The 25,947-nt window shown below is 41.6% G+C and overlaps 1 protein-coding gene and 1 long non-coding RNA gene across 8 annotated transcripts in view; both read right to left on the bottom strand.

Annotated features, from left to right (window-relative positions):
* The window catches only part of LOC309651492, a 392,390-nt gene extending 379,139 nt beyond the window's left edge, over nucleotides 1–13,251 (bottom strand). Inside the window, exons 1-2 of the long non-coding RNA XR_014258189.1 lie at nucleotides 9,066–13,251; nucleotides 4,671–7,327 (exon numbers count right to left, since the gene is read on the bottom strand). This is a non-coding gene — a long non-coding RNA (uncharacterized lncRNA). The remainder of the gene's footprint in view (nucleotides 1–4,670; nucleotides 7,328–9,065) is intronic.
* Nucleotides 1–25,947, bottom strand: part of CSGALNACT1 (chondroitin sulfate N-acetylgalactosaminyltransferase 1) — a 327,329-nt gene that overhangs the window by 105,412 nt on the left and 195,970 nt on the right. The gene's annotated exons all lie outside the window — the stretch shown is intronic.

The raw sequence follows: 25,947 nt of genomic DNA, 5'->3' as shown, positions 1-25,947 counted from the left end.
GCAAAAGGACATGAACAGACATTTTGCAAGGTGGGAAATCAGCCAGGAGGCCAAGGCAGTGATCCAAGCACGAGATAACAGTGGTCCAGATGAGGATGAGGGAGCGGGCGGGGCAGAAGGGAAGGAGCTTGGGCTCTCTGCTGCACGTAAGACTGAAGGACTGGGCAACTGGATGGTAACGTGGGAGGCGGGAGGTGTCATGGATTCTGGGAACCACTGGATGGTTTCATTTCCTGAGCTGATGGAGACGGGCTTGGAGAAAACAACATCAAGGTGTGCTTCAGGCAGGGCAAGCTGCAGATGACTGTGAGAATAGTGGAAAGGGCAGGGCTTTACGGTGCTCTTTGTACACTGGGGTCAAGGTTATAAAGCAGGTCTCCCGCCCTTGCCCCCTCGCTCCCCAGTACCCCACACTGACGGGCTGTGTCATCTCCGAGCCCCCCAAGCTCACTCCTGCCCCCAGCCTTGTACACATCTCTGCCTGGAACGTTCCTCTCGAGACCTCAACTCTCAGCCCTCACTTCTTGGATTTGATGCTTCAGCCCTACTGACTTACGTTGGAGGTTTCTCAATCTTCACGTCTTCTCCTTGCCTTGAGAGCTCCGTTCGTCCTGTTCCCTTTGCCTGGGAAGGCTGTCCTCTCCCTCCAGTACCTTTGCCTGAATATTCTCGTGCATGCTTCAGCTTCAGTTTGGCCTCCAGGAATCCTTGTGTGACCTCTGGTTAAACACCCCCCGTGTGGTCATCTGACACGGCCCTCCTCACATTGTCCTGTGGCCGCCTGTTCACCCCACCCCATCCCCAGACTGCCCGTCACTGAAAGAAAGAGCTCTGTCCTATTCCTTGCTGCCTCCACGCTGTCAGGCCTCTATCAGCACATATGGGACCATCACACGTGTCAATATTTTCTCTGGGTAGTAGGACAATAAAAGAATTTTCTCCGTTGTTAGTTTGACTCTTATGAGTTTTCCATATTTAGCTTCATAAAAATGTATTTTGTAGTAGAGAGTAAATGTGATTCCTGAATGCTTCCACTTCCCCACTCCCTCCAATGAGTGTCTGGAGTGGACCACGAGGCTCCAGATGAGGGCGCTCCGCGCTCCGGTCTAACACTGCTGCTGGCAGTTCTCGCTGGAAGCCTGCAACATCTGACAGGAAAGGTCTTCAGTAACCAACACACGCTGGAGTGGAGACAAGACACCCTTATACAAAAGAAGGGCAACTTTGGCACAGGTAGATTTTACTACGGAAAATATTTCCAATCCAAGAAGACTGTCTAGTTTTGGGTGGAGGAAGGAAAAGGAGTATTTAAATGACAAAGAACCATTTTCTGAATGCTCTCTTCTGTGGGCCACTTGGTTTTTTTTTTTTAAATAAATTTATTTATTTTATTTATTTATTTTTGGCTGTGTTAGGTCTTCGTTGCTGCGTGAGGGTTTTCTCTAGTTGTGGCGAGCGGGGGCTACTCTTTGTTGTGGTGCACGGGCTTCTCATTGTGGAGCACGGGCTCTAGGCACACGGGCTTCAGTAGTTGTGACGTGCAGGCTCAGTAGTTGTGGCTCGCAGACTCAGTAGTTGTGGCGCACGGGCTTAGTTGCTCCGCGGCATGTGGGATCTTCCCGGACCAGGGCTCGAACCCGTGTCCCCTGCATTGGCAGGTGGATTCCCTTGCGCCACAAGGGAGGTCCGGCCACTTGGTTTTGACAAGGATTTCATTCCAAGTATCCAAGAAAGAAGAGGGAAGGCACAAGGACACACACACACACACACACACACACACACACACACACACACACACAGTAACTGAAGCCTCTTAGATTAACCCAAAGGAAGGCCATTTAGATTCCTTATTAAGAAAACAGTCAGCCAAACCAGGGCTGTGTCACTTCAGCCACAGCAAGAAGGGAAGACTGTCCATTTCACAGAAGATTGAAACCACGTTAGTGGCAGAGGGATAGTTGACTCTAAAACCCCAGGCTGGCTGGTGGCTCCTGAGGATGCCCTCCCAGGCCCCCCCTCTCACCTGCTTCTTCCCTTCCTCACAAGTGCTTGCCGTCCTCCCTCTTTTCAAGTCGGGTCCTGAGTGACACCTCATGAAACTACACCAACGGAGTAACGGAGACCAGAGATGATTCCTTTGTACAGGGGAGCAAAACACACTTCCATGTCTTTTCATAGGAAGACAAACAGGCAGTCCCCTTCTGCTCGCCATTTCTTCATTCCGTCATTTTTTTTTTTTTAAGTTATACAATTTTTATTTATTTATTTATTTATTTATGGCTGTGTTGGGTCTTCGTTTCTGTGCGAGGGCTCTCTCTAGTTGCGACAAGCGGGGGCCACTCTTCATCGCGGTGCGCGGGCCTCTCATTATCGCGGCCTCTCTTGTTGCGGAGCACAGGCTCCAGACGCGCAGGCTCAGTAATTGTGGCTCACGGGCCCAGTTGCTCCACGGCATGTGGGATCTTCCCAGACCAGGGCTCGAACCCGTGTCCCCTGCATTGGCAGGCAGATTCTCAACCACTGCGCCACCAGGGAAGCCCCCCGTCATTTTTATTTATTTACCTACCTAAAACCTCGTCATTCCCTTGAGTTTTTAGAACAGTTGTTATTCAAAACAGAACCAGAAAAGAAGAAAACATAATTTCTAAGTTGTTTTAATTGCTTAAATGGTTCTAAAGCTATTGGGTTAATTTATAAAAGGAACACTGTAAGCACTTTATGAAGCCCTTCCTTACATTCCAATTCTGTGTCCTGATAAATCCAATTTAGTTCCGCAAGCTTCAATAATGAAATATCAGAGAGGTAACAGCTACTCCTAGAATATTCACCCACAGGTGTAATCCTTCAGGAACACGGAAATAAACTACTGGCAATAAAACCATTTTAAACTGTGTGATGCCCAAGCTCAAGCAGTTCAGAAGCAATCGCCTGCACCTGCAAAATGTAACCCTGACGATGACTGAATTACAACTTAAAAATATTAGGCTCATGAGACTTCTAAAAATAGAAGTATATTACGCAGAGAACCCTCACAGTTTTTCATCTTTGGCTCCAGGTACCTTTATAAAATGCAAAGTCTGATCTTGATGACAGTTCAGAGGAACAATCATATCGCTTTCCCCAGCACTGTCACTTGGAGTTCAGCGTACTGTTGCAAACAGTTTACAAGAATGAAATGCACGCCTGTGTGGGAAAGCGTTCACACAGCAGGCCCGAGGCTGCTGTCCTTAGAAAGGCCTGCTTACAAGGTTGGCGCTTGGCTGGCGTCCGGAATTCGGCTTGTACAAAACTCCCTAAACCGGTGTGAAGCGTCTCCTACTGATAATGTGGTTTTGCTGTGTCCAGGCTGTCTGCATAAACGATGTGATTTATGGTGAACATCTGCTTTCTTTCTGGGAGGCTGGAATTTCAGTGGGCGTGCTAGGCAGAGAGTGCCTACCTGACCATCCCCACAATAAAACCCTGAACTCAGACCCAAACGGGCTTCTCTGGGCAGAAAGCTCTGCAGACAGTCAGCTGCAGTTTTCGCCGTTCGGGAGGGTGTAGCTTGGGTATCTTTCACACGGACGGCACAGGAAGACTGCACGACCCTTGCTGTGTCACTGTAAACACCCCAGACATAAGTGTGGCCACATGCTGATGCTGTGAGCCCTTCTAGTAAATCACCAAACTACCCCTCCAAAAGGCTTAAAACAAAGCATTAGCTCTTACTGGATAAATATTTCGTGTTTGTTAATTTTTCTAAAGGGTAAAATAGACTGCCATCATTAAATCCAGCTGACGTAATAACCTGATGCCGCTAACGTAATGGATTTTTCATTATGGAGACACAACTGTAACTTTTTTGTTTTTTGCAATTTAGTTGTTTGTTGCAATATAGTTTATGGAAAAAGAAGAGTTTGGTAACCACAAGGACATGGCTGTCAAACTATAGATTTAGACAGAACCCAAATAATAAATCTGCTCTCTGCCAGAGGCAACAAAATAAAGCAGAGAGGCAACAAAATAAAGCAGAGCAGACAGCTGGAATATGGGCCTCCACCAAGGAGACTAAGACTTTATTTCTCTAATTCAATCTTAAGAAAAATATAACTTAATAAGACTCATCTCCACTACTTTTAAAATATATACTTTAAAAGATATTGGGAACAAATTATCACTAATTTTTATTACTGAAACACTGAACATAATAAACGTGAAAATTCAGGTGTTCAAAATGAGAACATAAGATTTTAATTTTCTTCTCCAATAGTGAAAAGAAAAAAAACTATAGAGCTGTACAAAATAGATAAGCAACAAGGATACATTGTACAGCACAGAGAAATACAGCCATTATTTTGTAATAACTTTCAATGGAGTATAATCCGTACAAATACTGAATCACTGTGCTGTACACCTGAGACTAATATAATATGGTAAATCAACTACACTTCTATTTAAAAAAAACACAGAGCTTCCCGATAACTCTGAAAGGAGAAAACTCTGTTTTCACTACTTTAGAAATACACAGAACTGGGACTTCCCTGGTGGCGTAGTGGTTAAGAATCCGCCTGCCAATGCAGGGGACACGGGTTTGAGCCCTGGTCCGGGAAGATCCCACATGCCGCGGAGCAACTAAGCCCGTGCACCACAACTACTGAGCCTGCGCTCTAAAGCCCACGAGCCACAACTACTGAAGCCCACGCACCACAACTACTGAAGCCCACGCACCACAACTACTGAAGCCTGCCCACCTAGAGCCCGTGCTCCGCAACAAGAGAAGCTACCGCAATGAGAAACCCGTGCACCGCAAAGAAGAGTAGCCCCCGCTCGCCGCAACTTGAGAAAGCCTGCGCGCAGCAACGAAGACCCAACGCAGCCAAATACAAATAAATAAAATAAATAAATTTATTTTTAAAAATCTTGGTTAAAAAAGAAGAAATACACAGAACTGAACCAAAGCTGATCCCAAATAAACATGCACCAGCTTGGAAGACCTTCCTTTTTTAACCACTCTGATGTTACAAACTGTCGAGAGGATCTGCAACTGGCTTATCCAAATATTTCATTATATTTCTAGAGAAATATGGAAAATGGCCCCAGAGCCATGCTGGGAGATGACATAGAATATGTATGTAGATTACACAGTAGGTCTGATCTTCATCCATCCCACTCGGTGACTATGGACATCCAACCTCATCCTCCAAATGGAGGCTGTGAATCTAAGAAACAAGAAAAGCCCCCTGGGAAGACAGCAAAGAAATAGACTATGCTTTATGGAAGGGACTTTGAGGCTCTTTCCTTTCAAAAAGAGCAGCTTTCAAGAGCAAGAACCATGGGAGAAACCAGCCATTCTTTCAGACACTTTCTACTTTCAACAGCTTATCCCCCAGGACGAGGGTGACACCACAGCTGCACAGGGATTCCTGGGGGTGGGACTGGAGCACAGCAAGGCCACTCCCAGGTCATCCCTGAGGCTACAAATGATGCGTCTGTCTCCAGTGAAACCGTTCAAGTCCTGTTTCTGGACTTGACCGACCAAGGCCGAGTCTGGCCTGTCAGGGAGGCCTGTTCACAGCGGTTAAGTGGTCACCATGGGTGTCTGCTGTAGGAGGATGTGGCCATCCTCCCGGTTGAGCTGAGATGAAATGTATGAAATATCAAGAAAAGACTTTTCTATAGAACAGTCACCATTTAATTGACGATGTAAATTCACCGACAAGCCTCTCATGGAAAATGAGATTCTGAGAATTTTCTCACAGACGTATCCCGGAAAGGCAGACCCTGGCCTACGACTCTTTTTTTCTTTGATGATAATGGATGCTGAGAAAGTATAAAATGCCATCGTGCATGGCCTCTTGCTGACAGCAAGGATTTTGCCTTTTGCTATTCCTTCCTTCCCAGCGCCTAGCATAGGGCTGCAAACATAAAAGGCACTCAATAAATGTTTCTGGATGAATGAAATGGGTATGTTAAAGAGATGAGGTAGTAAAACAAGTCAAATGATCAGACTAAACCACAATGCACTTTTCCTCCCAAAGTCTCCAGACAGACAAGGATGGAAGATGCTGAGAGCAGCTGGCGTGGAACCAACACGACAGCCCCATTTTTAAAAAACAGCAAAACAAAACACAAAAAAGCAAATAAGCGAGGCACATAGTGTGTAAATTGCAAGTATAGTTACGGAGTGTGATAGAGTTTGAAATTCAGGATGTGCAGTTGCCGTAGTGTTGGATAAAATCACTAGAGTACTTTTCCCTTCATTTAACACACGGAAAAAAGGTTTAGGAGGAAACAAGAAAACATTCAATATACTTTACATGTTTAATTCAATTATACAAATAAATGTATGCAGAAAAATTTAGTGAAGTAGAATATTTACTTTCAATATTTTTACCCAATTTCTATACTCACTGATATTTGTATATCAAATATACCAATATAATAAAAGATTTCTTTAAGCATATTTTGATAAATGAGTTAAATATAGCTTTAATGTATGCTTAAGGGGCTGTGTTTCAATATTAAGGTTTACATTTTTTCCTTCCCAAAAATAACAAGATGCTCATATGTTCATCTTATTCCTGCTACAACAATCAATTTTTGTGCAAGTTACTGACCACACACAAATTATTAGACACTATTCTTTCTAACAAGAGCTCTGCCTTTACCTCTGTCAAAGAAATTTGTGAACCTCAACAGAAGTGTTGGAACAACTGTGCCTCATCACTCTCCACTGAGACAGGAACGCATCATTAAGAATTAGAAGGAGGTCATAAAGCCTACTAGAATTTCCTTAACTAAACGTGCCATCAAATCATTTAGAAAATAAATGCTTGGAATATCCTCTGACAATGCACAACAATAGAAATTCTTTAAGAATATAAGTTAAATTCTTTTTTAGTCTACTGAGTTGTAGGGACCTATAGATCAGAAATTGGCCCTTCAGGACATGAACAGATATCTGTACACCAATGTTAATAGCAGGATTATTCACATTAGCCAAAAGAGAGAAATCAGATGTCCACTGACAGATGAATGGATAAGCAAAATGTGGTCTATACATACAACGGACTATTATTCAGTCTTATAAAGGACGGAAATTCTGACACCTGCTACAACATGGACGAACCTTGAAGACATTATGCTCGGTGAAATGAGCCAGACATAAAAAGACAGACACTGCATGCTTCCACTTACCTGAGGCACTTAGAGTATTCAAATTCACAGAGACAGAAAGCAGAACGGTGGTCTCCAGGGACGGGCAGGAGTGGGAGTTAGTGTTAAATGGGCATGCAGCTTCGGTTTAGCCAGGTAAGAAGAAAAAGAGTTCTGCAGATGGATGGTGCTGATGATTCCACAACAACGTGGATGTCGTTAAGTGAACTGTACCCTAACAGGGTACCCTGTACCCTGAGCTTAAGTGAACTGTACACTTAAAAATGGTTAGGATGACAAATTTTATGTTATGCATATTAAAAATATTTTAATTTTTAAAAACTTTAGTTTAAATGAGTTTGTTTTATATATATATATATATATATATATATATATATATATATACACATACATATGTATATACACACACATATACAGATTACCATATTTTTTCAAAAAATACTGTAATATACCAAAGCCATTGAATTGTGTATATAGTTGTTTTGTATGGTATTAAATTTATATCTCAAGAAAGCTGTTTTAAAAAAAGAAGAACTTGGCCTTTCCAATGTGACAAATCCCCAATTTAATTCAATCAACCACAACGGAGGGTCCCCTACAGAGACTACGCTGTGCTTGATGAATTGACCCCTAAACCAGATGGTGCAGGTAATTATACACGACCGGAATCAGGCTGTTTGAAGGGGCGGGCCAAAGCCTCCATGCTTCTCTCTGCTTTATCTGCCATCTACTCCTTGTTCATCATGCAATTATTTAGATAGTCCTGCTAAACTGCTAATAAAATGATATCTTAAAAGCCGTCTTGATCTCTACCCAAACTCGGATGAAAACTAAAAACAAACCCAACTGTTCCTTGCAAAGAACTTTAAGTCAACGAAGCTGAGGTCTTGCCACTGTAACCGAGGTCCCTGAATCAGTGTCACATTAAGGGCCAGGGTGCAGGGCGCTCCTGTGGCTCACAAAGTCCATTAACTGCCAAGATGCTCTTCCCAGAGGGAGCTGACAGCAGCTGAATCATCAGAGGCCTCTTCCCTAGAAATACCTGACAGTGATTTTCCAAAAACATCTTCTGAGACCTCACCAGTACCTCAAAGGAGAATCTCCTGCTATTTTTACACCCAAGAATGTAACAGATACAAAAAGACACCCGGAGTCTTACTCGCTAAAAAAAATACATGTTAGCCAACAGATGAAGGTTCTAGACGATGCAATAAAAGCACTATTTTGCCAAAAGTCTACTCATCACTTGTTGGGTTTTTTTGAGGCTTTATATAACATGTTTTAAGGTACATGTTTACATAACATGTTTTGGTTATATAACATGTTGAGGGAGAGAAGAAAAATCTTTTATTTATGGTCCAGGCCTAGTCATTTGGGATCAGAACGCACTTACATATTTAGAAGAAACAACAGTGTATTCTAGGGACTTTCAACTCACATTAAGAATAATAATTTAGGGGGCTTCCCTGGTGGCGCAGTGGTTGAGAATCTGCCTGCCAATGCAGGGGGCACGAGTTCGAGCCCTGGCCTGGGAAGATCCCACATGCCACGGAGCAACTGGGCCCGTGAGCCACAACTACTGAGCCTGCGCGTCTGGAGCCTGTGCTCCGCAACAAGAGAGGCCGCGATAGTGAGAGGCCCGCGCACCGCGATGAAGAGTGGCCCCCGCTTGCCGCAACTAGAGAAAGTCCTCGCACAGAAACGAAGACCCAACACAACCAATAAATAAATAAATTAATTAATTTAAAAAAAAAAAAGAATAAATTGCTGCTAAGGGACTTAGGAGAAGACTTAAAAAAAAGAATAATAATTTAAAATTCCTTGGAAAAAGAGACAGATCACTGATACGGAAAATAAATTTTGACTAGTAAATAATTCTCAGAAGTGAAGGAAAGAGCAAAACTTACATAAAAGGCAAACAGGACAAGAAGGCCACCGCTGGGCCCCGAGGGACTGGGGTGTGTTTGTGGGGCACCGTGGTGATGGAGGAGGGACATGGGAAAGCAGCTAAGGTTCTTGGCTCAGTTTCCGCCCTGTTCCAAGCACCTTATTACGAAATCCTATGTATGATGTAACACATCGTTCACCCTGAGTCTGTGAGGTTGAAAGCCTGAAGATTCCAGAGCTGGAAGGAGACCACTATAGGCTTGTTAAAGGTTTAAAATAAATAGTGCATCTGGTGTATAGTTCAGCCAAACCACAATCAACACTAATCATTAAACTCAGAAGAGGCAACTTGCCCATTTCACTATAACTGGAATTTTCCTCAAGGAAGGCAAATTTGAATTCCAATGATTCTGGCACCTTTTTCTAATGCTTAATAAATATTAAAGAGTAAATTGAACACCACATGTGTGAATAATAAAGCTATTTTCTCACAAATTCCAATGTCAAATATCAAACCAACCATGACTCTGAACCCAGGATTCAAAACAAACTAAAAAATGTGACCTTTTCAATATTCCAAAAACTCGTTGCTGTTAGTTATTCTTAAATAAATATTAATTAATAAAGTATTTTGTGAAATACATGAAAGTTTACATGTGTAAACATACTTTTATGTAAATGGTTTACTTTACTTTTATCAACATAATGCACGCACATAATTTCCAAACTGAACAGCAACACAGGCTCACAATTAAAATGGCAGACCTCTGCTCTCCCTGCCCTCCCATTCTTGAGTCCCAGGAACCAAAGGCAATCACTTTCAACCCTTTTAGCTGTTTTTTGGGGGTTTTGTAGTATTTACATTCATATTTTAACAAATATTCTTCAACTGCACCTTCTGACCCATTTTTACTGTCTCTGGGCTTCCTACTGTAGAAAGTGAGGATTTAGCTCTCTTGCCTTCTACACACACTTCCCAGCAACCCCACCAAATCCTCTCAATTTAACTACATCGCAGTTTTTGGTTGCAATAACACTCAGCATTTGCATTACACTATTATGTCTGCTTAAGTACTGTTCAAAGCTGAGCCCCATCATAAGAGACCACTACAAGCAACTATATGCCAATAAAATGGAAAACCTGGAAGAAATGGACAATTTCTTGGAAAGGTACAACTTTCCAAGATTGAACCAGGAAGAATTAGAAAATATAAACAGACCAATCACAGGTAATGAAATTGAAACTGTAATTAGAAATCTTCCAACAAACAGAAGTCCAGGACTAGATGGCTTCACAGGCGAATTCTATCAAACATTTAGAGAAGAGCTAACACCCATCCTTTTCAAACTCTTCCAAAAAACTACAGAGGGAGGAACACTCCCAAACTTGTTCTACAAGGCAACCATCATCCCGATACCAAAACCAGACAAAGATATCACAAAAAAAAATTACAGACCAGTATCACTGATGAACAAGACGCAAAAATCCTCAACAAAATACTAGGAAACAGAATCCAACAACACATTAAAAAGATCATACACCATGATCAAGTGGGATTTATCCCAGGGATGCAAGGATTCTTCAATATATGCAAATCAATAAATGTGATACACAATATAAACAAATTGAAGAATAAAAACCATATGATCATCTCAATAGATGCAGAAAAAGCTTTTGACAAAATTCAACACCCATTTATGATAAAAACTCTCCAGAAAGTGGGCAGAGAAGGAACTTACCTCAACATAATAAAAGCCATATATGACAAACCCACAACAAACATCATTCTCAATGGTGAAAAACTGAAAGCATTTCTTCTAAGATCAGGAACAAGACAAGGATGTTCACTCTCACCACGATTATTCAACATAGTATTGGAAGTCCTAGCCACAGCAATCAGAGAAGAAAAAGAAATAAGAGGAAAACAAATTGGAAAAGAAGAAGGAAAACTGTCACTGTTTGCAGATGACATGATATTATACATAGAAAATCTAAAGATTCCCCCAGAAAACTACTAGAACTAATCAATGAATTTGGTAAGGTTGCAGGATACAAAATTAATGCACAGAAATCTCTTGCATTCCTATACACTAACAACAAAAGATCGGAAAGAGAAATTAAGGAAACAATCCCATTTACCATCGCAACAAAAAGAATAAAACACCTAGGAATAAAACTACCTAAGGAGGCAAAAGACCTGTATGCAGAAAACTATAAAATACTGATGAGGGGCTTCCCTGGTGGCGCAGTGGTTGAGAATCTGCCTGCCAATGCAGGGGACAGGGGTTCGAGCCCTGGTCTGGGAAGATCCCACATGCCGCGGAGCAACTGGGCCCGTGAGCCACAATTACTGAGCCTGCGCGTCTGGAGCCTGTGCTCCGCAACAAGAGAGGCCGTGATGGTGAGAGGCCTGCCCATCGCGATGAAGAGTGGCACCCGCTTGCCACAACTAGAGAAAGCCCTCACAGAGAAACGAAGACCCAACACAGCCATAAATAAAATAAATAAATAAAATTAAAAAAAAAAAAACAAAAACACTGATGAAAGAAATCAAAGATGATACAAACAGATGGTAAGATATACCATGTTCCTAGATTGGAAAAATCAATATCGTGAAAATGACTATACTACCCAAAGCAATCTACAGATTCAATGCAATCCCTATCAAATTACCAATGGCATTTTTCACAGAACTAGAACAAGAAATTTTACAATTGGTATGGAAACACAAAATACCCCAAATAGCCAAAGCAATCTTGAGAAAGAAAAACGAAGCTGGAGGAATCAGGCTCCCTGACTTCAGACTATACTACAAAGCTACAGTAATCAAGACAGTATGGTACTGGCACCGAAACAGAAATATAGATCGGGGGAACAGGATAGAAAGCCCAGAGATAAACCCATGCACATATGGTCACCTTATCTTTGACAAAGGAGGCAAGAATATACAATGGAAAAAGGACAGCCTCTTCAATAAGTGGTGCAGGGAAAACTAGACAGCTACATGTAAAGGAATGAAATTAGAACATTACCTAACACCATACACAAAAGTAAACTCAAAATGGATTAAAGACCTAAATGTAAGGCCAGACACTATAAAACTCTTAGAGGAAAACATAGGCAGAACACTCTATGACATAAATCACAGCCAAGATCTTTTTTGACCCATCTCCTAGAGTAATGGAAATAAAAACAAAAATAAGCAAATGGGACCTAACGAAATTTAAAAGCTTTTGCACAGCAAAGGAAACCATAATCAAGACGAAAAGACAAACCTCAGAATGGGAGAAAATATTTGCAAATGAAGCAACTGACGAAGGATTAATCTCCAAAATATACAAGGAGCTCATGCAGCTCAATATCAAAATAACCCAATCCAAAAATGGGCGGAAGACCTAAATAGACATTTCTTCAAAGAAAACATACAGATGGTCAACAAATACATGAAAAGATGCTCAGCATCACTAATCATTAGAGAAATGCAAATCAAAACCACAGGGAGGTATCACCTCACACTGGTCAGAATGGCCATCATCAAAAAATCTACAAACAATAAATCCTGGAAAGGGTGTGGAGAAAAGGGAACCCTCCTGCACTGTTGGGGGGAATGTAAATTGATACAGCCACTATGGAGAACAGTATGGAAGTTCCTTAATAAACTAAAAGTAGAACTACCATACGACCCAGCAATCCCACTCCTGGGCATATACCCTGAGAAAACCATAATTCAAAAAGAGTCATGTACCAAAATGTTCATTGCAGCACTATTTACAATAGCCAGGTCATGGAAGCAACCTAAATGTTCATCAATAGATGAATGGATAAAGAAGATGTGGCACATATATACAATGGAATATTACTCAGCCATAAAAAGGAACGAAATTGAGTTATTTACAGTGAGGTCAATGGATCTAGAGTCTGTCATACAGAGTGAAGTAAATCAGAAAGAGAAAAACAAATACCGTATGCTAACACATATCTATGGAATCTAAAAAAGCGGTACTGATGAACCTAGTGGCAGGGCAGGAATAAAGACACAGACGTAGAGAACAGACTTGAGGACACAGCGGGGGAAGGGTAAGCTGGGACGAACTGAGAGAGTAGCACTGACATATATACACTACCCAATGTAAAATAGATAGCTAGTGAGAAGCAGCCACATAGCACAGGGAGATCAGTTCGGTGCTCTGTGACCACCTAGAGGGGTGGGAGGGAGACGCAAGAGGGAGGGGATATGGGGTATATGTATATGTATAGCTGATTCAGTTTGTTATACAGCAGAAACTAACACAATATTGTAAAGCAATTATACTCCAATAAAGATGTGGAAAAAAAAAGCTGAGCCCCATGATGTACTATAATTATATTTCTTTTCTTGTGCAACCTTTTGTTTTTCCTAATGTTAATGATTACCTCAATTTTCCATTTGATTGATTTTTTTCAGGTCTCTAACACTCATTCCCCCCATACTCTAGTACAGAACCAGAATTCTCATCTCATCAAAGGTAAACACACTAGGTGATCTCTCTGATTTGCTGCTGTTTCCTTCTCTCCTGCCTCTCCATCTCCGTCTGATCTGGAAAGGCTGTTCTCCAGGCCTCACGCAGGTGCTATGCAGGTGTCACCTGGAACATGCCTTCGCCTCCCATCAGGGAACTTCCTTCCCTTTCCCCTGCTCCCCGCACAGTGTTCGGCGTGTTCCTGTAAGGAAGTCCCCTTCACTTCCTCCAGGGACTAACCAAGAGAGAGTCATGGGAGGCCAATTTTTGAGACCTTTCATGTCTGTCTGAAAATAGCCTTATTCTACTCTTGCATTTGGCTGACAATCCAGCCAGGTCCAGGATTCCAGATTGGAGGCTATCTTCCCTCAAATTTGGGGGTAAAGCTCTATTTCTTCTACATTGCACTACTGCAGTTGAGAAGGCAGATTCCTGAACCTTTGTATGTGACCTACTTTTTCTCTCTGTTAAAACTTGTAGCAAAAATGTCTGTTACTCACAGACTTTATCAAATATGTTTTGGAATTGGTCCTTTGTTATATATTGCACTTTATGTACCCCTTCTCTGTGGAAATTTATGTCCTTCAATTTTGAAAGAGTATTCCATATCATTCTCCTTTTTCTTTTCCACATTTTGTTTTCTTTCTAAACCTCTTACTAATCAGATTTTGGGCTTCCTAAAAGGAGCCTCTCATTTCCTCCTCTTTTCTCTCATGTTTTCTGTCGTCAACATTCCAACTCTTCACTGAATTTTTAATTTCTGCTATCAATTTCCAAGCCCTTTCTCACAGATGCAGTATCTTCTCTAACCTCTCAAAGAATACCAATTATAGTTTGTTGATCTTTTTCTCCTCTCTGCATTTCTCTCTGTTTTCCCTGTGTATTTGTTTTGGTCCCATTCGTTCGTGTTAGAGATGACCCTCAATGCGTGGTGATCCTTGGCTGTGCCCGTGGGACCCAAAAATGGTGAACTTATGTCTTATCTCCTCAACTGGTCAGTTTCCCAGAAAAGAACCTTCTAGTCCTCTAATCCAGGGATGGAGGGATACAAGCCTGGTTGTCAGAGCTCTGGGTGCCCAGAAAGGAGGTGGCGCCTTTCTACATGTAGACATTTACATAACACTCCTATTTTCTCCAGAGTGTCCCACCTGTACTCTCACCTGTATCTGCTGTTTCCAAGTCCAGCGCGTCTCTGCTCTAATTTCTCCAGACAATATACCTACCAGGGGTGTCTGTCCAGCAGCCTGGGGAGGGAGGGAGTCCGACTGCCCCTTACCTGGGTTCCCACCGTCCCCAGTGCCAACCTCTCCCTCACCCGCCCTCTGTGCAGCTTGGGGTGCCAACTGCAGAGCCTCTGGGTCCCAACCGCAGTCACCCTCCCCAGGCTGCTTCCCTCCCTGTGGGCACCTGGCTCTCAGCCTCCTCCCCTCTGCCAGTTCAACTCCCACCCATGCAAACCTCCCTGTCAAGCCTCCCAACTTTTGCCGACACTCCTCATCCACCAAGCCTCATTTCCCAACTTCCTTGTCTGAGTGGATTTATGCCTTTCTTATTTGCTGCCTAATCTGGGTAATCTTAGGAAGCAGAGATAAACAAGTGTGTTCAAACTGCCATGTAGAGCCTTCAGTCCAAAAATCTTTTTATCATGAAAAAAAAAAAACTCAGGTTAGAAGTCTCGGTTAGAGAACTCTCTAAATAGAGTGACACCCTCATTGGTTAATGAGGGTATGACCAAACGGTCATATGTTGGCAAAAGTATTAGGTTCAATTTTTGAATCTACAAATCATAATTTATAGAGGATATGGAGAGAATTTACATGGGGAAAAAAACAGTAATTAGAGAAGTTGGAAACTGGCTTAAGAGAAAGAGCTAAACAAACAGATTATACCACAAAGAGAAGGATGGTGTGGGATTTAGCAATGGCCATCAGGCAGGTGAAGGATTATTATAGACACAAGATGCTTGGCCCAATTTCTCTGTCTCCATTTGAAACAGAGTAAGAAAATGCACTTAAGACATAGCATAAGGAAAATCACTGACAGTGAAGTATATTAAACATTACCAAGGGAGGGTGTGGAATTTTATTTTCTGAAATTATATTAAAAGCAAGAATAGTCTACTTCTTAGAGGTAAAATCCTGCACTAGATGACCTCTTAAATGTCTTCCAGCCGCATGTTTCTTTTCTTTCCAATAGACCTGCATGCAGAAAATAATCACTGCTATTTCAAGCTTGTTTTTTTTTTTGCTAATAGAAATATTCTTCTGGGAATAAGAAAGATTATTTTTAAAGCAAGTTCAGTTCAATTTCAAGATTCATACTTGCAAGTTCCAATAATTTTTGAGCGAAATTAAAGACTGACGTTCTACACATAAAAAGCATGACTACATTCAAAATGTGGGCGATCACTTCAATACTGAGACAAAAATCATCATTGCTAAAGTTTTAGATTCTGCTTTGCAATAAGATGCACATTTACAAAGTATTAGTTTCCATGTGTAAAAAGACTCATGAAGACAGAGTCAAACTACAGCTAAACAGAATGCTTATTATAAGACTTTTCCTTTGCCATTCACCTTCGATAACACACTGACCAAGGGCAGGACGGTGGCTACTGAGGGACTACTGGGAGGGACAGAGGCAGAGGAGGATGCATGTACGATGGATGGAAACCACATCGCAAGGTTAGGTTAAGGCTCAACCACATGGCCCTGCCTCCATCACGTGCTTGATTTTCATGTTGTTGCTAAAGAAACATAGGTTTGTATCTATTTGTTTTTAGTACAGGAATTTGAGCCTGACCTCATAACACGCACAGGAGTCAACTCCAGGCAGAAGACCTAAATGTGAAAGACAAAGGTTTAGAAAACAAATACAAGATCACACCTTCTTGACCTCTGATTAGGAAAAGATTTATTACATAAGACAGAAAAAGCACTAACCACAAATATTGATTGGACCACAATAAAAATATTTGTTTATTAAAAGATACCCCAAAGGAAGTAAAAAGGCAAGTTCACAGAGTGGCAAAAGCTGTTTGTAACACATAAAACTGACAGATAATTTGAACCCAAAACACATTTTTGAAAAACCCTACAAATCAAAAAGAAAAAGATAACCCAACAGTGAAGAAGAAATCCAAATGGCCACATGACATGTAGAAATGAGTTCAACTCAGCCATCAGCAAAATATAAAGAAAAACTACAAAGAGATGCCACTCTGTAGCTATCGGAATAACAATTTTTAAAATCTGACAATATGCTGCATTAATTGGCAAAACCCCTTCAGAACTGTTGGCAGCATCTAGTAAAGCTGAAGACATGCATACTCCATGACCAGCAATTCCACTCCCCAGTATCCACCTGGCAGAGCCACGAGGACACATTTATCAGGATACCCGTACAAGAGTGCCCCTAGCAGCGTCACAGCAGTGTAAAACTGGAAACTAGTCAAATGCCCACGAATAGTAGACTGGCTAAAGGAACTGTCATATATTCACATAATGGAATATTTTGCAGCAATGAGAATGAATGAACTACAGCTACAGGTAACCATGGGAATAAACCCCACCCAAATGAAGGCAAGCAAAAGAAGCCCAAAAGATGACTCCATTTAATCGTGATTCTAAATCATGATTCATCTTAAATCAATTCCCAAAAAGTCACTAGGAATCCATACTTAGGTAAAACGATAAAGAAATCCAAGGAAGTAATAACCTTACAAATCTGGCCAGCGGTTACTTTAGGGCGACAGAGGCACTGTGACTGGGGAAGGACACGGCAGAGCTTCTGCGGGGCTGGGCTGCCCCGTGTCTTGATCTGGGCAGTGGTTCACAGGTATTCACTTTAAGTAACTCTTTGAGCTGTACAGTTACGATTTACTTCTCTTTATTAGTTTTTATTTAAAAATCTAAGTAGTTAAAGAAAACAAATACAGCATTACATAAAGTAGATACTGAGTCCTTACCCCACACTGACAAAGTAACTACTGTTAACAATTTGGTGTGTTTCTTTCCAGATGTGCCTGCATGCTTTTTCTATAACTTAAAAAAAAACAAAACTGAGAAGGGATCCAAAATGGAATCATACAACACCAACTCACTGCAGAAAGGCTACAAGGAGATGTCACTGTAAACTCCTTCTCACCTGAGTGAATCCAAACTCCAGTGAGGCTGCTGAGACTCATAAGCAGTTACAGCAAGGTCCCAGGATACAAGGTTAACATACAAAAGTCAGTCACTTTTCTGTATACAAGCAATGCACAGATGGAAACTAAAAACAGTATCGTTTACATTAGTGCCCCCAAACGTGAAACACTACGGTATAAATATACCAAAAATGTAAAAGATCTATGTGAGGCAAACTGCAAAACTGTGATTAAGGAAACCAAAAAAGAACTAAATTAATGGAGAGATTTTCCATGTTCAAGGATAGGAAGACTCAATATTGTCAAGATGTCAGTTCTTGCCATCCTGATCTATGAAGTCAATGCAATCCCAGTCAAAATCCCAGCAAGTTATTTTACAGATACTGAGAAACTGCTTCTAAAGTTTATATGGAGAGACAGAAGACCCAGAATAGCCAATGCAAAATTGAAGGAGAAAAACAAAGTTGAAAGACTGATACTACCCAACTTCAAGACTTACTATAAAGCTACAGTAATCAAGACTGTGGTATTGATGAAAGAATAGACAGATAAATCAACGAAACAGAACAGATAGCACAGAAATGGACACACATAAACACAGTCAACTGATCTTTGACAAAGGAGCAAAGCAATACAGTGGAGCAAAGACAGTCTTTTGACAAATAATGCTGGAACAACTGGACATCCACATGCAAAAAAATGAATCTAGACACACCTTTCACAAAAATTAAATCAAAATGGATCACAGACCTAACTGTAAAATGCAAAACTATAAAGCTCCTAGAAGATGACATAGGGGAAAACACAGATGACCTTGGATTTAGCAATGACTTTTTTAGCTACAAAACCAAAGGCACAATCCATAAAAGAAAAAGTTGATGAGCTGGGCTACATTAAAATTAAAAAATTATGCTCTGCTAAAGACAGTGTCAAAAGAATAAGAAGACAAGCCACAGACTGGGGAAAAAATTTGCAAATACACATCTGATAAAAGACTGTCACCCAAAATATATGAAGAACTCTTGAAACTCAACAAGAAGAAAACAAAAAACCTGATTAAAAAACGGGCCAACAATCTTAACAGATGCCTCAATAAAGAAGATATACAGATGGCAGATAAGCACATGAAAAGATACTCAACATCATATGTCATCAGGGAAGTGTAAATTAAAACAACAATGATACCACTATACACCCATTAGAAAGGCCAAAATCCCAAACGCTGACAACACCAAATGCTGGCAAGGATGTGGAGCAACAGGAACTCTCATTCACTGCTGGTGGGAACGCAAGATGGTGCAGCCCCACTTTGGAAGACAGTTTGGCTGTTTCTTATAAAACTAAACATACTCTTAGCATAGAATCCAGCTGTCATACTCCTTGGCATTTACCCAAAGGAGTTGAAAATGTATGTCTACACAAAAACCTGCACATGGATTTTATAGATGCTTTATTCATAACTGTAAAACTTGGAAGCAAGCAAGATGTCCTTCAGTAGGTGAATAAATAAACTGTGGTACATCCAGACAATGGAATATTATTCACTGCTAAAAGTAAACGAGCTCTGAAGCCATGAAAGACATGGAGAAAACTTGAGTGTGTGTTACTAAGCGAAAGAAGCCAATCTGAAAAGGCTACACACACTGTAGTATGAGTCCAACTACATGAAATGCTGAAAAAAAAAAAAAAAAAGAAAAACCGAAAAACTATGGAGACAATTAAATATCAGTGGTTGCAAGGGATGGTGGGGGCGGGGAACAGATGTTGAGATGGAGCACAGAGGATTTTTAGGGCAGTGAAAATATAATGATAATATAAAGATGGAAACGGGTCATTATATCAATACATTTGTCCAAATCCACAGAATATACAACACCAAGGGTGCTTGTGACGTGTCAATGTAGGTTCATCAACTATACCATGTGTACCACTCTGGTGGGGATGTTGACAATGGGCGAGGCTATGCATGCATGGGAACAGAGGGTATATGAGAAATTTCTGCACCATTAAAAGAAGTTTTTAAAATGTAATTATTATTCTCAGAGAGCTGAGAAAATATTGCATCCATAAAATAAGTACAGGATGTTATGAAAAAATCAATCACAGAACAAAAAAGGAATACACACACAAAAATCTTTTTAGTCAATAAAAGATTGGAAGATAAAGCAGAGAAAACCATCCAGAACATAGAAAAAGAAAACACGGGCATCTAAAAGATGATTTCCAGCTTGTCCAATTGTCCATCATCTAACAAAAGTTCTAGAAAAAGTGAACAGAGAAAATTAGTAGGAGAAATTGGAAAATTAATGAAATAAAACACACAGACACACACACACACACACACAGACACACACTCCTGAACACAATATGGAGAAATTTCAGGACCCCAAAGTAAAGAAAATATTCTAAAGGTCTCCAAAGAGAAAGCACAGGTCACCTGCGAAGGAAAGACAACTAGATCGTTATCAGGCTTATCAGCAGCACCGGACACCAAAGTGGAGCAGTGTCTCAGAGCTCTGAGGGAAAAGCAATGTATCAACTTATCAAATAAACCGTATCAATATGGGCAACTGGAAAGTCCGTGGACATGACCGAAGGGGACAGGGAGAAGGGGGAGAGGTGCCGGGACCTCAGCCTACAAGTCAGGGGCCAGGTGACTCCACCTGGAGAGATGAAACAAGATACACAATAAAACTCTGTTACTTAAATGACTGAAATAGGGGAACTAAAGATTGTGATACAACTACACTGGGTAAAGGGGGAAGGAGAGATGGGAAAGCATGGCAGGAAACCAGCAGACACTGTCCAAACTGGTGGATGAAGAAATAACAGCGTGAGTGTAGACCTCAGATGTATGGCAAGAGCCACTAGAAGAAGCAGTTACAGGTGTTAAAAGGGTTTCCTTTTGGCAGGAAGGGAGGGCCACTAAGCCATTCTGCACCATTTGACTTTTTAACCATGGGCGTGAGTTACTTCGATAAAAATTTTAAAAGAAGCTATATCATAAAACACATTTATAAGTCGGTTATTGATGTGCTGTTGCAGCGGAGGTTGGGAGTGCCTCGGGGGACAGGTGGCAGGGCCCCCAACCAAGACAGCTCTCAGAGAGCAGACCAGGCTGAGGGCAACGTGAAGAACCCGGTGGAGGGACTTCCCTGGCGGTCCAGTGGGTACGACTCCGTGCTCCCAATGCAGGGGCCCGGGTTCCATCCCTGGTCAGGGAACTGGATCCCACACGCATGCCGCAATGAAAAGATCCCGCACACGGCAACAAAGATCTTGCGTGCCACAACTAAAAAGACCCCGTGTGCTGCAACGAAGACCCGGCGCAGCCAAATAAATAGATAAGACCATACTAAAAAAAAGAGGAATATGGTGGAGAAGCTGTAGAGGACGGGGTGACTGACAGCCAGGAGGACGGGACTAAGGGGACTTGGAGACGCAGGTCAAAGCTGCAGGCAGGGGCGTGGGCTGGAGCCGACAGCTCACAGGCATCTGTCCACAGGCTGTTATAAAGGCGGGAGGTAGGCTATCTGGGAAGAATATGCGGTGGGATCAAAGGAGTGGCCAAGGGTAAACCCTGGAGAAGATCCAGGTGGTGTGGACGGAGACCCAGGAAGGTTTGCTGTCACGGGAGCTGGAGGAGTGGAGTCTGAAGAAGGAAACTGACAAACGTATCAGATGCAACAGAGAGGGCGCTTTAAAGGGCCATAACTCCCACACTTTTCAAGGTCTCCTATGCTACCTGTAAGCACTCTGATCTAAGGATCTGAAGTCTATGCATAGACTGAAGCATAATTCCCACACAGCTAATAAGGGGCTAAAACGGGACCTTGATGCCAGCTTAACTGGAAACATCTCTGAGCATTCAAACCGTCCTCGTGGTTAAGGTGCTCTTTCGTGTTCCAAACCCTACACATCTAGACTGCACCTGCACCTAACAGGTGGCTGGGCTCCAGGACAACTAGGAAGATCCACTTTCACTCATACTTGCTTTCAGAATGAAATGTACTGTCATCTTTACAGACTCTGCCTAAAAAAGATGGGATGCCTGCTTTGTGAGGAACCCTCAACCTGGTGTATAAACCACTGAAAATGCCACTTTTTGGAAACACACCAACTCCATGCATTCCTCGCCTTGGTAACTCAGCAGTGGGGTTGGATCAGAAATTGGAGAAGGGGCTTCTCTGGTGGCGCAGTGCTTAAGAATCCGCCTGCCAATGCAGGGGACACGGGTTCGAGCCGAGGTCTGGCAAGATCCCACATGCCGCCGAGTGCCTAAGCCCGTGCGCTACAACTACTGAGCCTGCGCTCTACAGCCTGCGAGCCACAACTGCTGAGCCCGTGTGCCACAACTACTGAAGCCCACGGGCCTAGAGCCCGTGCTCCACAACAAGAGAAGCCACCGCCTGCGCACTTCATCGAAGAATGGCCCCCGCTCACCGCAACTAGGAAAGTCCATGCACCGCAGGGAAGATCCAATGCAGCTAAAAATAAAAATAAATAAATAATAAATAAAAGAAATTGGAGAAGTAAAACGCTCATCTTCATTCTGGAGTCCCATTCAAAAACCAGCCATCAGGGATGTCTATGCTGCGGTGTGTTTTTCCCTCAAAAATAAGAACAACAATAACACTGAAAGTTACAGTGAGAAGCAATAACAACATCTGGCGTTAACAGACTACATGAAAAGGAATATTTCATTAGTGAAGAAATCCTGATTGACTATGCGTTCCTTGTATTTTATTAGAAGAAGGAAAAAAACAGCCGGCAATCAGCATTCATGAAACCCAACGGATCTGCCTTTGGCATCAATTCAGAGTCAAGACTCAGTGTCACTGAACCAGAGCGAGGGACGCTGCCTTCCAAGAGCACTGCCCTCCGGTCCGTTTAATGAGCTGGCACCATTGGAACACTGCATTGTTGGGACTGTTCTGTATGCAAACTCCTCTCTGCTGTGAGCAGGCACAAACTAATAGATTCTCTCCTTCTTCCAGGATAATTTCTTTAGTGCCAACATGCCAAGCTACAGCAGCCATATTAATGCCCCATCTATCTTGAAGCAAATCTAACCTCACAAAGACTTAGCAATTTTTCAGGTCAATGCAGAGATTAAAGGAAAACATTACGAAGTTTTCAGCTGTAAACTGAAACTGAACCAGGTGCAGGCATTTAAAGTCAATCCGATGCAAAGTTAGTGACACCTGTGGGCAGGTGTGCTGTAAACAAACCTTCCATCACCCCAGATGAGAAGGATGTCTGCCCAGCAAACAGCCTGAAGCCTTGACTCAAAAACATCCCTGAGAAAAAAAGAGCAAAAGCACATTCCGGCAAAGCATTCTAAGGAGGGTTAGTCGGGTCGAAGGGAACAGGCAGAGCTGTGAGGGGCCTGGATTCCCCCTTGTATCCCACACCCAATTCTTCCGCCAATCTCGTTGCTGAACCTTTAAAATATATCAAGAAGTCATCACACTGTCTCTCTCGCTCGCCACTCCTGGTTTCGCGCCATCACACTGCAACCACATCCCCTCCCCACCAAGCCCTCTTCCGTCCTGGTCTCTCTTCAGACGTTTCTACAGCAGCCGGAGGGCAGGCACCCTTCAAACCCGCAGTCAGACTGCGTTATTTCCCTGCTCAAAACTCTGCAATGCCTTCCGACACTTAGAGTAAATCCTGAGGTTCTCAGCAGGCCTCTGGCCCTGGTGACATGTCCCAGGCCTCACCCCACCTCCTGGCCCACCTCCCCTGCCCACCTGCCTCCACCCCCTGACCTGGCTGCCCAGAACACAGAGCATCTGTGCTTCCTATTCCCTTTTCCTAGAACATTCTTCCCCAAGACCACGGGCTCACTCCCTCATTTCAAAGGTCACCTCCTCAGCGAGACTTTTCTAGACCACCCTACTCAACAGCATCCCTGTCACCTTCACTCCCACCCCCTCCACTTCATTTCTCTTCTTCCCACTTCTCCACACCTGTCACTTTACCACGTAGCTCTTTGCTACTGCCAGTCTCCTCCTCTGGAATATAAATCCTGGGAGGAAGGGAAGGACTTTGTTCACCACCGTATCCCCAGTATATAGAACAATTTCTCACACATAATAGGTTCTCAGTGGATGTGTGTTGAATAAAGGAATGAAGAACAAACAAACAAACAAATTTAGTCCCAACTGTAATAAATAGGCACGTCACTCGTCTCACCTCTGGGATGAGGAAGTTATACTGCATGGTTGATGACGTCTCCTCTTACTCTAAGATGCTAATATTTCCTTCATCAGCTCATCGCCACCACGAGACAGCGGGAAGCTACCATCCGATTAGTATGTATCATGTTTGCAGGTGTTCACGAAAACTAACTCTTGGCACACTTTCCTTTTTTACGGATTCGGGGTTCCTTAACATCCGATTTGTTTCAATTGTCAGTAATATCCGTTTATACATATATACTCACCTGCACAGCCACTCTGGGGAGATAGGAACACTTTTCTCATGCTGACTACCTAGCTTTGTCCTTCCCAATACTATCTCAGAAATTTGGGGGGTTTTATAATTAGGGATGCAAGGGTCCCTGTAGCTGAGCAAGTCATATCATCAGGGTTTCCAGGTGGTTTCTGAACACTCTCGCAAAGAATGTGTTGACATAGAGAAAGATATATATGATCTGGAAGGTTAATTAATATCAATCAAAATTATAACATATTTTACTTCATGTGGCTTTTATTTAGATTTTACTTTTTTAACTTATAACACTTGTCTTTTGCTTCTAAAAACTATTTTTAGAAAATACACCACTCAATTACTGACTCAATACTCAAATTGTTAGTGTCACTGGTCATCCAGGACAAGAAAAGCTCTTTCCACACTGACATTTAGTTTAGAGACTGAAATGGAATCATGGGCAAGTTTTAAATCTAATTATCTTTTAAAAATTGGTTCCTCAAAGGATGAGGCCATTATGTACATGTCAACAACATTCTTGTAACGATTTTTGAAAAGAACTCTTTTCCTCCATGAAAAATTTGTATAAAGGAATTTTCTCATTATTAGCCAAACAAAAAAATTCTGAACATGATTTGAAATTTTCCAAGGGAAATAAATTCCAAATACTTGATATTCCTTGCACTACATGCATGGGTAAATAGTTTTATTTCATTGCAATGTTACCTTTCATATTAAAAAGCTTAATTTTTATTCCTCAGGGAACTTCAGAATGAAATTTGGTACTTCAAGGCCTTAGTTTAGCAGCATAGATGGTATGAAAAAGGAAAAAATCACAAACTAACCTCTTTAACGAACACAGATACAAAAACCCTCACTCAAAATGTCAGCAAACTGAATTCACTAACATATAAAATATCAAGTTGATTTTATCCCAGATACTAAGTTGGTTTAACACAATGAAATCGGGAATCTAGTTTCTCACATTAGCAGTCTAAAGCAGAAATATCATATAATCTTCTCAACAAATGCAGAAAATATATTTAGTAAAATTCAATATTCATGATTCAAAATCCTTAGAAAAGTAGGAATAGAATATCACATCTTTCCTCTTTATTAAATTACCTACGCCCTCCCCCAAAATGCTATAGCAAACATATTGAATGGTTAAATGCAGAAAATTTCCCTTTGAAATTAAAAGGACAAAGATGTCCACCTTCCTAGTCAATAGTAAGTGGACCCCAGCCAGCATAATGGGAGTAAATAAATAAATGGTATAAGGCTTGGAAAGAAAGCCTTATATATCTGGATTCTTCACAAATGATATGATTATGTTTGTTGAATATCCAAAGGTATTTACACATAAGCTGTTAGGAGAGTTTCACAATGCAGAAAAATCAATTAGCAATGTGGAAGAACCAATTAAATTTCTATATAAACAGCAAACAGAAAATTAAATCCTAAAAACAATAACATTTGCAAGAGTATAAAAAAACTATGAAGTGCCTAGCAATAAATCTAACAAAAGATACATAAGGTTTCTAAGGAAAAAACTACAGAACTTTATTAAAAGGCATTTTAAAAGACTTAGAGAAAGATTCAGTATTCTCAAATATCAATTTTCTTCAAATTAATTCATAGATTCAATACAATCCCACTCAAAATCCCAAAACTTTATTTGGGGGGTGTTGAACTTTACTAAGTCGATTCTAAAATTTTAAATGGAAATGTAAATGGCCAGGACACGTCAAGACTCTCTTGAGGAAGCATGCCCTCTCATATATCAACATTTTTTAAAAAAAATAAACCAGTGTGGGCAC

Source organism: Balaenoptera physalus (genome assembly GCF_965194825.1).
Source record: "Balaenoptera physalus genome assembly, chromosome: 21".
In the NCBI taxonomy this organism is placed as follows: Eukaryota; Metazoa; Chordata; class Mammalia; order Artiodactyla; family Balaenopteridae; genus Balaenoptera; species Balaenoptera physalus.
Note: the sequence above shows the minus strand (reverse complement) of the source record. Positions and strands in the feature narration are given on the sequence as shown.